This window comes from Protopterus annectens, chromosome 13.part0, assembly GCF_019279795.1.
Source record: "Protopterus annectens isolate FY-2018-M chromosome 13.part0, PAN1.0, whole genome shotgun sequence".
NCBI classification, from domain to species: domain Eukaryota; kingdom Metazoa; phylum Chordata; order Ceratodontiformes; family Protopteridae; genus Protopterus; species Protopterus annectens.
Genome location: NC_056747.1, coordinates 209,595,158 through 209,609,603, shown reverse-complemented (window position 1 = coordinate 209,609,603; position 14,446 = coordinate 209,595,158).

Sequence of the window (14,446 nt, the reverse complement as noted above, 5' to 3'; positions counted from 1 at the left end):
ATGACTGCTTTAGTATATTGGCAGGACAGAAGGGCCTGTGCCTGAAACATTTGTAAGTATGGTGCTGTGGGATGCCCAGTGGTAGGAACATGGCAGTATCATGGTTTAGGGCAGGTTAAGAGTAGCTTTGGTACCAGGGTTTTTGCATTTCAGGAAATTCTGTTGCCATTAGGGTTGTTCCAACCATGTGTTTGTTGCAAATGAGCACTGTTACTCTCACAGCTCTGGTAGCTGATCAACATATCAGTAGGGAAGGAGGAACCAGTGTTATCAAAAGCACTAAACCACATTTAAGTATGTGGCTCAAGTCTTGAGTTACCCTAATGGGGACTTGCCAATATGCTATTAGCATAGTGTTTTAGAATCAGGCATGCGCCCAGGTGGGTCATTTGTATGTGCACTATGTTCATGGAGTACTGTGGCTACTGATGGGATAAGAGTGCAGGGTCTTCACCACTGTGTACCACTCTCTATGAACTGTGTAGGGTTTTGACATACCAGCTGTACTCCATGGCACATTACTCTTATGAGTAGTAGCTTAAGGTTATAATAATTGCATCCAGTTGAATGTCATTGTTTATAACTGGTGGTATATATTTGTGTCTGGATTTAATTATGGTGACTGTTGAATGTTTAGTGCTGAACTAGAAGCCCAGTAAACGTTAACTTTTAAAAAAGGGGCATGATCCTACTGCATGTAGTTCATAAGACCAATATCTTTGTTAAATATAATTTCTAAAAAAATGTCTATTACCACTACAGGAAATCACACTTTAGTTAGTTCATTAATTCATAATGACCAAATAGGATTTATTCTAATAAGTCATGCACAACATAATAGAGGCAAAATCTACTGATATTATTTTTATAAGGAAAAAAAAAAGCCTCACATTATTTAACTTGTATATTGACATTTGATTTTCTTAATTTGATACATCTAGTCAAACAATTAAAACAATTCAGTTTTCTACTCATATATTTTATTTATATGATATAAACATTTCAAAAACATATACCATAACTTGAAAAAGTATACACATAATTAGTTCATACTTATCTATCAACGATGCTTTGCATATGGGGTCAGGGTGTCACTTCAACAGTGACAATCAACCAGAAGCAATAAAAAAAAAAAATGAAAAAAAAAAAAAGGCACTGAGAAGAGTTGTTCATTTCCTCTTTATTATTTGCCCTACAGTTAGACCCTTAGCCCATAGTTTCTGATCAAATGTAGTTCTTAAAAATTTTGGTTTAGGAAATTATTTGGAAATTAAACTCTCTTTGTAGATGATTTTCTTTTCTCAGTTTTTAATAGGAATAATTCAAGTCCACATATTAATTTATTTTATTTTTGTACAATATCCTATTTAAAATTTAGGAATAAAACTAATACTTTATAAGGAAGTCAACAAAACTGGTAGGGGGTATCCAATGAACTTGTTGTGGTGGAGCTACTACTGCTTCATTGGCGTGCTTTAGTGCTACCATGGTGATAAGTAACACACAAAAAATCAGAAGATCATTAATCACTCATTTTCATGTCTCTTGATAAAACTATTTATCATTACATTTGTTAACAGGATAGTCCAACTGTAGAGTTCTCTCTGCAGAGGCCCAGAGAGAAAAGCCCCCCCCCATAAAAAGTTCTACACAAATATAAGTATTTCCCCAGCACTGGTACCCACCCACACATCCTCGCAGTACTTACTTGAGCTAAGAAACCCTCTGCTGTCATGGACATCAGTGGGTATACACCATAAAAAGATAGCACACATTTCTATCACTTCAAAACGGCACTGTAGAGGTTATCTTTCAGTCACACTATGCTATTCTGAGCACAATGTATAGCTCTGGCAGAGAGCACAAGACTCATTTTCTTTAGCTGTAATCCAGGGCTGCCATATTTGCACATGACAAGTCCAGCAAGAGCACTGGAGGCATTCATGCGGGTGTGTTCGTACAGCTGTTGAGCTACAATGAATTATTCCTCATACTACATTGAACAATCCTGCATGTGCATTATGTATTTCTGAATACCTCCCCTTATGTGGATACAAAAATGAATTTGGTTAATTTTTGAATGCTCTCACATAAAATAATTAAGCATTATCATAAAAAATGATTTAGAATGCACTACAAACACTAATTATGAAGACCTTATCTTAAAGTGTAATACTTTCAAGATGAAATAAGACCTACTTCTCATTTAAAGAAGTTTCTTTTTCTTCTTAAGATGATTTAATTACTAAAGCTGATGTACATTTCCCAGACTATATATTTTACTCCTCCCAAAGAACATAAAACCTGGATTAACAAAACATTATTTTCTTTCTTTTAGTACCCAGGCAACCCCAGAATATCAGTGAAAATTCAGATAAGAACATTAGAAAGACAGGGCATTGGCTTTCTTGAAACTTACATGGCCTCCTCTTTTAAATTTATCTTTTACTGGTTGGACTTTAACAGCTTAAAAAGCATTCATTTCTTTTATGTAATGATAGCATACAAATTCCTCAACTACTAAATATCTCACGTAACGATAGAGTTTTTTATATGCTTATGTAAGTATATAAGAATGCTCAAGCATATAAAATATTGCATAACTATAAGAATCAATTAGAGGAGGTTAAAAAGGATTGGGGAGAGAGATTGAATAACAATTCACAAAGAAACAGTGGGAGGATATATGTATGCCTTCTAAATATGTGACAAAATCTAGAAGATTTAGGATTGTTGCTTGGAAATGTTTACATAGATTTTTTTTATACCCTAGGTAGACTCCAGAGAATTTTTCCTTGGGTAGACAGCAAATGTTGGAGGTGTGACAGGGAATAAAGAGATAATTGGGAACATATTTTTTTGGGAGTGCAGTGAGTTGGCATTCTTTAAGGATTCCCTGTGGGATGCACTGTCAGAGATGTTGGGTGGGCACATTGGTGTGATGAGCGAGATGATTTTTCTGAGCTGTGATACAGAATTGGAATTGCCTAGACACGGTAAGGCCTTGATGTGTCTAATTATGGTGGCTGCCAAAAAAGCAATTACTACAAAATGGAAATCAAAATCTAAACTAACTGTACTAGAAGTAGTGAATATAGTAACAGAGATAAAACAACCGGAATTGAGATCTTTAGAAAAAGGTACAAGAAAACTACACAGGAAAAAAAGGGAATTGTAGGAGTAATACATACAGGGGAGGAATGAGGTTTAAAAGAAGACAGGACTTAAATGAGCTATGTAATGTCTGACTGAAAATGATTAGGCAGATTATAAGTGATGTATAAGGTTTGTAACTGGGAGTGTGTCGGTATGGTTTGTGATGTAAAATGCTTGCAAATAGGATTGTGTCAGTGTGGTTTGTTTTCATTTATATAAATGTATCATTGCTTATGTTGTAAGTGATAGTTTAATAAGGATGTTTCTTTACAAAACAGGGCAGGAACTGAATATGTTGGCTGTAGTGTTGCTTAGGCTATATGATATATAGCAATATATGTGATGCATAATGGTTGTTAATTTTAACTTAATATAATTTGATTCATTTTATATAAATATAAATGTGCCTGTGTCACAAGTGATAATTCAGTAAAGGTCTTTAAAAAAAATTGTCAGCTGCTGAGTTTGAAAATGAACTTCTCAAATAAATAAATTATATAAATATAACGGGGACTGGTGAAAATGCCTTTTCCCACTGTAGTGGGATATAATTAGCAGGGTGTTGCGAGGGGTGCAATGGGGCTTGCCCCCTGGGAAAAAAAGTAATATATAGCTTTGTTTCAAATCTTTGTGATTTGAAGTCTTGTGTATTTGAATCTGTGTGATTTGAAGTCTTGTGTATTTGAATCTTTGTGATTTGAAGTCTTGTGTATTTGAATCTGTGTGATTTGAAGTCTTGTGTATTTGAATCTGTGTGATTTGAAGTCTTGTGTATTTGAATCTTTGTGATTTGAAGTCTTGTGTATTTGAATCTGTGTGATTTGAACTGTTTTACTAAATTACTGATATTCATAGTTGTGCAAATGAGTTGTAGGTATCCGCGATGCCCACAAATGAGCATTGCTAAGCAACAGTTCATAGAAGCAATTTACATAAATGTTCAATGGCTGTGGATAAGTGTCAACAAATTAATTATAATGATATGTAAATGAGAAATTATGTAAAGCAGTGTTTGCTAATGAAGCCTTCTTGCAATTCATAGTCAAATCTTTGCACCATCCACACATTTATTGTTTAAAACATAGATGTGCATATTATATCTATTTTGCAATCCACGTAGATGTTTGCTGACCCTGTAAAAGTAATTTAAGTTGATTTTTCTTTGGTCCAGTGCCACAGTCATACAATCAACATCTGCGTTGGGGAAAAAAATGTGGCAAAACCCCCATAATGATATACACATGCTGAGTCCAGTCAAAGTTGTGCAGAAGTAATACAAGCACAATAGAAAAGAAAAACACATCTGTACTTTCTTTAGTGCCAACCATATTCTTGTAATCAAAATACTTTCAATGACACTGAGGAATCTCTCCGTAAAGACACAAAACATGTATACTTTACTACTGCAGATTAAAATCACTGCTGTTTTTACCATGTGTGCACAATCACTAAAACACACCACAGTACATTTTTCACTAATTTCCACTGGTGCTATAATAATTTCCCATTTACAAATGACAATTTATTCATCAAAGTCGACGTGATATGGCCACCATATGAAATAAAGCAAACATTTCTTGAAGTGAATTCGGTAGTCTTACCTCATTTTGCAATTTTCTTTCCTTTACAAAAGTCTGCTGTTTCCTAAATATGCATTTTGAATGCAAATGAGACCTTTTTACATTTATCTCTCTGAACTGCAGTAATACACCAATGTGTAAGGTGCTTTATCCATGTAAGAGGCTTCCCCTTAATGTTTACCCCTTAAGTACTTTACGCTTTGGCCTGGGGAATTGTGTTCACCAAAATTCCTCCGTGTTTTCATAGCCAGCATAAATAACCTCCCGTAACCATTTTTACGCAGTGCTGCTCTTCACAGATTAATGCTGCACCCAAACAGAAGCCAGGACTGTAAATACCGCAGCACGTCTTAGCATTTGAACTTTTAACAGTTTGAATGCTTGACATAGAGTCGAATATATGGATCCCTATCAGTTGATCAATTTTTCAGAAACACTAAATTCATATGGTCTCATCCATATGAATTTCAAGTTTCTGAAAACTTGATCTGACATAGATCTATATATATAAAATACTTAAATTAGTTAAGAAAAAAAGTTTCCAGTTTCCTCATAATTTTATACAAGAAACATTTTTATTAAATTATCATGTATACAGGCAATCATACATTTATATAAATGAAAACAAACCATATTAACATAATTTTAGTTGCAAACATTATGTATCACAAACCATACTGACATAGTTGTAACTGCAAACATTATACATCACTTATAATCTATCCAGTCATTGCCAGTCAAACATTCCATAGCTTATTCAAATCCTGCCTTCTTTTAAACCTGGTTTCTCCTCTACATGTATTGTTCCCACAATTCCCATTCTTTCTCCTACCCTTTTTTTAAGATCCAAATTATCTGTAGTGAAAATTCCTAAAACAGGAAAATGGTCTTATGTCAATATCATTTACTGGTCAAGTTGTCTAGAAAACTGAACCCATGAGAATGGAAACTGTTTTATCCAAATTTAATGAAGACTGGTTTGATTTCCTAAACTTAAGAATAACTTTCAAAAGTTATGGGACAGTCCAATACCTGAAAAAATAAAAAAAATTGCCTAAATTATTATTTGTAATACGGTCCCTTGGAAATAATTTATATATACACTTTTACATTGCAAATCAATTACTTCTGACTTGTTTGATATGGATCAATGCCAAAAATGTTTGCATTTCAGTGTCCTAATGCCATTACTTTATTTGGGTATTTTTCCGGAAATAGTTACATAGATTTTTTTTTCTTAACCAGCATAAAAAAGTGGCAGTTTTTAAAGGATATGTGTACTGTACAACTTGTATAAATGATATTAACATCAAAGCAGTTTAACATTGTGCGCAAGATACATACACCAGATAACCCATTTTATAATAATATATTTGAGCTCTAAAATAATATAGAACTTTTGATATTATATCTGTTATTGTATACAATACAGAATGTCACTGGAATACAATTATAAGACTGCATATAACACATAGAGCAGTGTCCGTGTCTGTAGCTTGGCGTTACTGTATTATAAAGTGGTTATAGACAGATAAAAATGTTATTCTACTATATACAAGGCAAGATGCCAATTTTGTGGTGCTATAATACAATGTGCAGAATCCAAGGGGGCAAGACAGTAATATGGCATTTGAATACTGTTTAGCCAATATAAAATATGTTGCAAGCACATAATATTCATCTTATACACAGGACACAAAGGAGGTCAGGAGGATGGAATATTTCATACAGGGCACATAGTTCCAGCAGTATAAAATATTCATGTTCTATATAGGAAGCAACGAAGTTAGTGATGTGGAATATTACTATATACAGGACACAAAAGGTATTGACAAATATTTTCATACTCTGCAGGACACACAGCATGACAGTAACATAAATATTATCATTATATGTAGGACATAAAGGGAGTTAGCAGTATAAAAGTGACATTATATACAAGAGACAAAGAACATCGGTAACATAGAATATTATTATAATAAAGGCATAAGAAGTTAGTGCCATGGAATATTATTATATACAGGACAGGAAGGTCATTGGCAGTGTGAAATATTCAAATTGTATGTAGGAGACAAAAATGTGATCAGTATAAAGTATTCATAGTTTAGACAGGACACAAACACGGCCAGCAATGTTGACTATTATTAATTTATACAGGACAGGAAGGATGAGAGAAATGGTTTACTATCATATATTCAACAGTCAAAATAAATTCCTACCTTAAATATTGACTAAGAAGTTTGACTTGGAATGTCGAGAAAGTTAGAATGTCACAAACACACTTCCTGTTGCGAATTCAACCTTTCTTGACATCTGAAGACTGCAGTCCGACACTGCACATCACGTGAAGTGACAATTTTTGCAGGAAGGACAAGACTCCCTGCACCCCCACACCCCCTACAAATTATATATTCCAACTTCAAGATTGCACTACAGTGAGGAAAAGGGTAAATTTCCCAAGCCCTACTGTACTGCGATTTCTAGTTATAAGCTCAATCTCATATGTGCAAATGGACTGTGCATTCGCTGAACCGGGACTTGCACAAATGGAGGTTTGGCAACACGGGATTTAGCCAACCGTACTTTGACATCCCATGGTGGCTGAACCTTCATTCAAAATTGTGATTGTAAATTGGGAGAAACACAATATATTCACATACTATACAGGACACAAAGGGTGTCAACAGCTCAGAGTATTCGCTTTGCACACAGGATAAAAATTTATATGGTCAGCATGGAATATTATCTTTATACAGAAGACACAAAGTATACCTTCAGCTGGGAATATTTATTCTATATGAAGTGAAAAAAAGTTGCAACATTATAGAATATCCTCATAGTATAAAAGGCACATATTTTAACAGCATAAAAGTATAATATATGGAGGGCATGAGAGCATTTTAGTGCTACATACAGGGCATTAAAGACATTAACCCAAGGCATTATAGTAACAATGAATGATGCAGTCACAAATTAAATGCCTGACACTTCTCTTCTGCTATGTTTTTTTTTTCACACAGATATATATTGCTTTTAATAATGAGTGGTCATAGAGAGACAGTGTGAAGCAGAGAAAAGGCTGCCCAGATGTGGCTGGAAATGGATTACCTAGTGACAGTCATTACTGCCATTTTCCAAGGTATTGAATAATGGTTATTATCATCTTTTGTGCATCTGCAGAAAACTCCTTCATTGCCTGTTATTGTTAATGTGATCTTACAGTACCTGACATATCACAACGAAGGTGACAAGATGCAATAAGGAACCACAGACAGCACAATGTGTAGATATCCACTGTAACATTTGACTCTGACACATTCTCTCTTAGTAATAACTGCAGACTTCTACAATTGTGGTAATTTACTTTTGACTGAAAGAGCTACACAAAGAAGAGACCTCAAAGGCCCAGTTTTTTCTTTGCAGTGAAATGACTGTGTAACTTTATGGATATTGAAACTGTCTTTCTACAAGCCAGAATACCTTTGTCTGTCGTATTCTTTATTCCTTGGAACGCTGTCCTGAATAATAATAGAAACTTTTATCATCTGAGACCAAGTTATTGGGTTCACTTTCTAGGCATGAAGCCAATGTGATCATTGTGTTTAAAAGTGAAAACATTTTCTTATTTCTCATACGAGATATTTTTACAAATGTTCAAATTTGCACAATATGTAACTCGATACTTCTCTCCAGCATGGATCCCTTTATAAATGAGAAGTCAGAATTGCAGATCTAACATTCTGCAGAATAATGACCCACACAGAAGCATTTAAATTAATCTTCATAAGTGCTGCTTTTTTTTGTTATTACAAGAGTGTTTGAAAGGGCTTCAACATGTTTATAACTTAGGTTCAGTTCCTAAGGCAGACACTTACCCCAGACTCAGGAATTTTTGACACTAAAAAATAAGTTATTGGCAAAACACAATCTATCTACTTTATCTAAAAGGTCTACCATATATCTGTTTACGTATGATGTGCAGACAAAACTGTCCAGAACTAAATGTACGTATCACCCAAACAGTGCCTGAACATTACTCTCCTTTGTTTGCACATCTTTATTGCTGAATGATTACTCTTTCTTCTGTCTTCTTTTTTGCTTTGGTTTGGACTGCTCTCATTTTTAATGCCTTCTGTGCTGGACAGAACACTCCAATATCTGCTGTGTCTTCAGTGAATCTGTTTTTACCACTACCATACCAATGTGCAATTTCCTTTCCTCCTGAAACAATGTGCATCATTCCTTGAGTGCCTGTGGGACCTTTGCGATTTTATTGCAGTTTAAAGATAGTAACAGAACCAGGAAATAATCAATATTTGTTAAAACCTCTTACAAATACTGCCTCTAGACCATTAACGTTGCCACTGCCAGAGACAAATTCTTCTTAGTTGTAGGAAATGCCTGGAGTAAGAGTGACACGAAATTACAGTGCACAACTTAACATAATTAGATTGATGTAATCTATTGTACTACAATTATCAGTAAACAAAAGCCAAGTCCTTTTGGACAGAAAATGTGAACTGGGATCTCAGAACTCTTGAATAAGCAACCATAAGCACTGACTCCTTCCGCTAATGAATATAAGTTCACATTTGCCTGTTGAAAGCAACACACACACACACACACACACACACACACACACAGTATTAATGTAGTCAATTGTGTTGTTGAATGCCATTTTGTCACTACACTTAGGTTAGCACAACAGCTGATCAACATTTGTGCAAGATCGCTACATTACTGGGGTCGGGGAATATGCCCTTTCCCTGGTATTGGCTAAGCCTAAATATATTATATCAGGAACTAGTCCTAAATCTAAAGCTTTCAAGATTTGCTCATAAAAATTTATCAGGTTACGTAAAGTAGACCTCCATTTTATAAAACCACTTTGTGTAATATTGGTAATCAGACTACAAGTATATGTTTTCTTCATTAAATCAAAAGCACATCTCTCAGAACGTTTTCCAACTGCAGACAAGCTAATAAGTATATAGTTTTCAACTTCTTTCTTTCCTTTTTATATATCGATCCATTATCTAGCGATTATACAGTTTTCTAAAAGCTTATTAAATGTATTATACAATTCTGAGGCAATAGTAGTGTTAGTATTAATTGATTACAAAGGGGTGATGCCTGTAGGTGTTTCTATAGTTACATCCTACTGACACCTCTAGGTTTCAAATATTGCATGTTCATATTTGTATTAATTTCAAAACCATGCTACATACATAGTTTTAAAAGCTTTTGTCTTAAAGCTCACAAAGTAGCAAACACAGTTGGACCTCTGTCTAATGCAAGGAAAGAGCTATTAAATTGTTGCTTATATATTTGTTTTTATTTTGTCATAAATGTCATACTTTTCTAAATATCTCTGACAGGACTGCTTGGCCTCATATCAAAGCTATCAGCTGGTTGAATAAAATTTTATTAACAGTATGTGTGTAACTTGAGTCTTTGCTGACATATTGTATGTTGTTTACAAAATATTGCAAATGTAATAGTTACTGTGTTTACTGTGACTCATAAAATCCAGTTTAAACCTATAGAATACCACCACTATAAAAATAGTTTGTGTTAGTTTGCCATTTACACTTTGTAACACCTGTGGTTCCAGAGATATGTGCATTTGTTTGAAATGAGAGGACATAATTTGATTCTATGAAAAAGCTTAGGTTCTGCCCATTGGAAGTTACATTGCAAACTTTCAGAGCTCCATTGGAGACAATGATTAACTAGTAAAGGTTCATAGATGTTGTCTTATTAGTTTTATTTAATGCTTATTTGACCATATTAATCGTAAAATTGGGACTTTGGCCATGGATTGAAATTGGAGTTGTAGGCTTATAAACAGTATTAGTACAAATATTGTCAAAGAATGTATTAAATGTGAAGAGGGAAAGGCATGCCCGAAGGCAGGTAAAGGCTAGGACTGTGATAGTGAGGGTCGAAACTTTGAATGTTGGAAGTATGACTGGTATAGGGAGAGTGCTAGCTGATATGATGGACCAAAGGAAGGTTGGTATTTTGTGTGTGCAAGAGACCAGATGGAAGGGGAGCAAGGCAAGGTGTATCGGAGGCGGTTTCAAATTGTTTTATCATGGTGTGGATGGCAGGAGAAATGGCGTAGGAGTTATTCTGAAGGAACAGTATTCTAAGAGTGTTTTGGAGGTGAAAAGAGTGTCAGATAGAGTGATGTTTATGAAGTTGGAAATTGATGGTATAATGATGAATGTTGTTAGTGCATATGCTCCACAAGTTGGGTGTGCGATGGATGAGAAAGAAAAATTTTGGAGTGAGTTGGATGAAGTGGTGATGACTGTACCCAAGAGTGAGAGACTGGTGATTGGAGCAGATTTCAATGGGCGTGTTGGTGAAGGGAACAGAGGGGATGAGGAAGTGATGGGTAGGTATGGTGTTAAGCAAAGGAATGCAGAAGGTCAGATGGTAGTGGATTTTGTGAAAAGTATGGACATGGCTGTGGTGAATACGTATTTTAACAAGAGGGAGGAGCATAGGGTGACATACAAGAGTGTAGGAAGATGCACACAGGTGGATTATATCTTATGTAGAAGGGCCAGTCTGAAGGAGATTGAAGACTGCAAAGTGGTGGCAGAAGAAAGTGTAGTTAGGCAGCATGGGATGGTGGTTTGTAGGATGACATTGGTGATCAAGAAGAGGAGGATTTGAGGGCAGCACCAAGGATCAAATAGTGGAAATTGAAAAAGGGTAATTGTGAGGTGATGTTCAGGGAAGAGTTAAAACAGACACTGGGTGGCAGTGAAGAGTTACCGAATAGCTGGGTAACTACAGCAGAGCTAGTAAGAGAGATGGCTAGAAAGGTGCTTGGTGTGACACCTGGAAAGAGGAAGGAGGACAAGGAGACCTGGTGGTGGAATGAAGAAGTACAGGTGAGTATACAGAGAAAGAGGTTGGCGAAGAAGAAGTGGGATTGTCAAAGAGATGAAGAAAGTAGACAAGAGTATAAGGAGATGAGGTGCATGGCAAAGAGAGAGGTGGCGAAGGCTAAGGATAAAGGTGTATGAAGAGTTGTATAAAAGGTTGGACACTAAGGAGGTAGAAAAGGACCTGTACCGACTGGCTAGACAGAGGGACCAAGCTAGTAAAGATGTGCAGCAGGTAAGAGTGATAAAGGATAATGAGGGAAACTTACTCACAAGTGAGGAGAGTGTGTTGAGCAGATGGAAAGAGTACTTTGAGGGGTTGATGAATGAAGAGAATGAGAGGGAGAGAAGGTTGGATGATGTGCATATAGTGAATCATAAAGTGCAGTGGATTAGCAAGGAGAAAGTAAGGATAGCTATGAAGAGGATGAAGAACAGAAAGGCTGTTGGTCCAGATGACATACCCGTGGAAGCATGGAGGTGTTTAGGAGAAATGGCAGTGGAGTTTTTAACTAGATTGTTTAATGAAATCTTGGAAAGTGAGAGGATGCCTGAGGAATGGAGAAAAAGTGTTTTGGTACCGATTTTTAGGAATAAGGGTGAAGTGCAGAGCTGTAGTAACTACAGAGGGATTAAACTGATCAGTCATAGCATGAAGTTATAGGAAAGAGTAGTGGAAGCTTGGTTAAGAAGGGAGGTGATGATTATTGATCAGCAGTATGGTTTCATGCCAGGAAAGAGCACTACAGATGCAATGCTTGCTCTGAGAGTGTTGATGGAGAAGTACAGAGAAGGTCAGAAGGAGTTGCATTGTTTCTTTGTGGATTTAGAGAAAGCATATGACAGGGTGCCTAGAGAGGAGTTGTGGTATTGTATGAGGAAGTCGGGAGTGTCAGAGAAGTATGTAAGAGTGGTACAGGATATGCACGAGGGTAGTGTGACAGCGGTGAGGTCTGCGGTGGGAGTGACAGATGCGTTTAAGGTGGAGGTGGGATTACATCAAGTATCAGCTCTGAGCCCTTTCTTATTTGCAATGGTGATGGACAGGTTGACAGACGAGATCAGACAAGAGTTCCCATGGACTATAATATTTGCATAAGACATTGTGATATGTAGTGAGAGTAGGGAATAGGTTGAGGAGACCCTGGAGAGGTGGAGATATGCTCTAGAGAGAAGAGGAATGAAGATCAGCAGGACTAAGACAGCATATATGTGTGTGAATGAGAGGGAGGATAGAGGAATGGTGAGGATGCAGGGAGTAGAGGTGGTGAAGGTGAATGAGTTTAAGTACTTGGGATCAACAGTTCAGAGTAATGGTGAGTGTGGAAGAGAGGTGAAGAAGAGAGTACAAGCAGGAGGGAGTGGGTGGAGAAGAGTGTCAGGAGTGATTTGTGATAGACGAGTACCAGTAAGAGTGAAAGGGAAGGTCTACAAGAGGGTAGTGAGTCCAGCTATGTTATATGGGTTGGAGACAGTGGCACTGACAAAAAGGCAGGAGTCAGAGCTTGACGTGGCAGAGCTGAAGATGTTAAGATTTGCACTGGGTGTGATGAGGATGGACATGATTAGGAATAAGTATATTAGAGGGTCAGCCCAGGTTGGAAGGTTTGGAGACAAAGCCAGAGAGGCAGGATTACGCTGGTTTGGACATGTGCTGAGGAGGGATGCAGAGTATATTGGGAAAAAGATGCTAAGGATGAAGCTACCAGGTAACAGGAAAAGAGGAAGGCCTAAGATAAGGTTTATGGATGTGGTGAGAGAGGACATGCAGGTGGTTGGTGTGACAGAGCAAGATGCAGAGGACAGGAAGAAATGGAAACAGTTGATCTGTTGTGGCGACCCCTAATGGGAGCAGCCAAAAGAAGAAGATTATCTATAATCAGTAGATCTGATGCGAATACACTTTCAATTGTTATACAAGGAGACAATATAACATTATTAAATGGATTAACAAATTTATAAAATGGTTGTTCACATGTAGGTTCATTTAACAAATGAGTTTTAAAATTAACGTTAGCCTTCCTAATTTTATTCTTAAATTCTTTGCATATGCTGTTAAGAATTCTTTTGCTCATATTAGTAGGATATTACTTCAATTTCTTTTTCTTAAGTAGTTTTGCCATTTCACAGTTCTACCACACAGGATAATGAAATCCTTTTTTAAATTTTACGCATTATAAACCCATACATTTTACTTGCTGTCATGATGTGTAAACAAAACATTGTTATGTGACACCTTTTTTAGCATGTTCCTTAGTAGACTTATTTGCAGGGGTTAGTCATTGATGATTTCAGTTCCAGTCCATTTATGGGAGACTACAAGTTACTCTCTTCTTTTTGGAGCCTTCCCTGCTTGGATAAGGGGATACTAGAATTAAATCCCTATTGCTACTGAAACATGAAGCACCTTTTGACCAGAGACAGGCGTGAGAGTATGGTGGTGGGGGGGGGGGGGTCATATCGTATCCAACTGATAGCTTCCAAAACACATGCTATGCACAATGTGGGTATGCAATGGGTATGGTGAAAGAGAGGTTAGACAGAACTGGAAATGCTTCGTAAGAAAAATGTTGCATACCCTCTACCAGCAAATGTATCCACATAACCCTTAACTGAATGTTGTATCAGGAATGTCGGGGGTGAGCAGTGCCTATCCTGTTTAAGTAGTGACGATCGCAGGTCCTTTGTTCCTCTGTTTTCATCTCTATGTTAATGTTGACCAGGAGCAGAGGACATGTTTCCTCAGAGTCAGTCAGTCTCCTGTTGAGAAATTCTTTTGTTCTCAGTTGGACAATCAGCAGAATATGC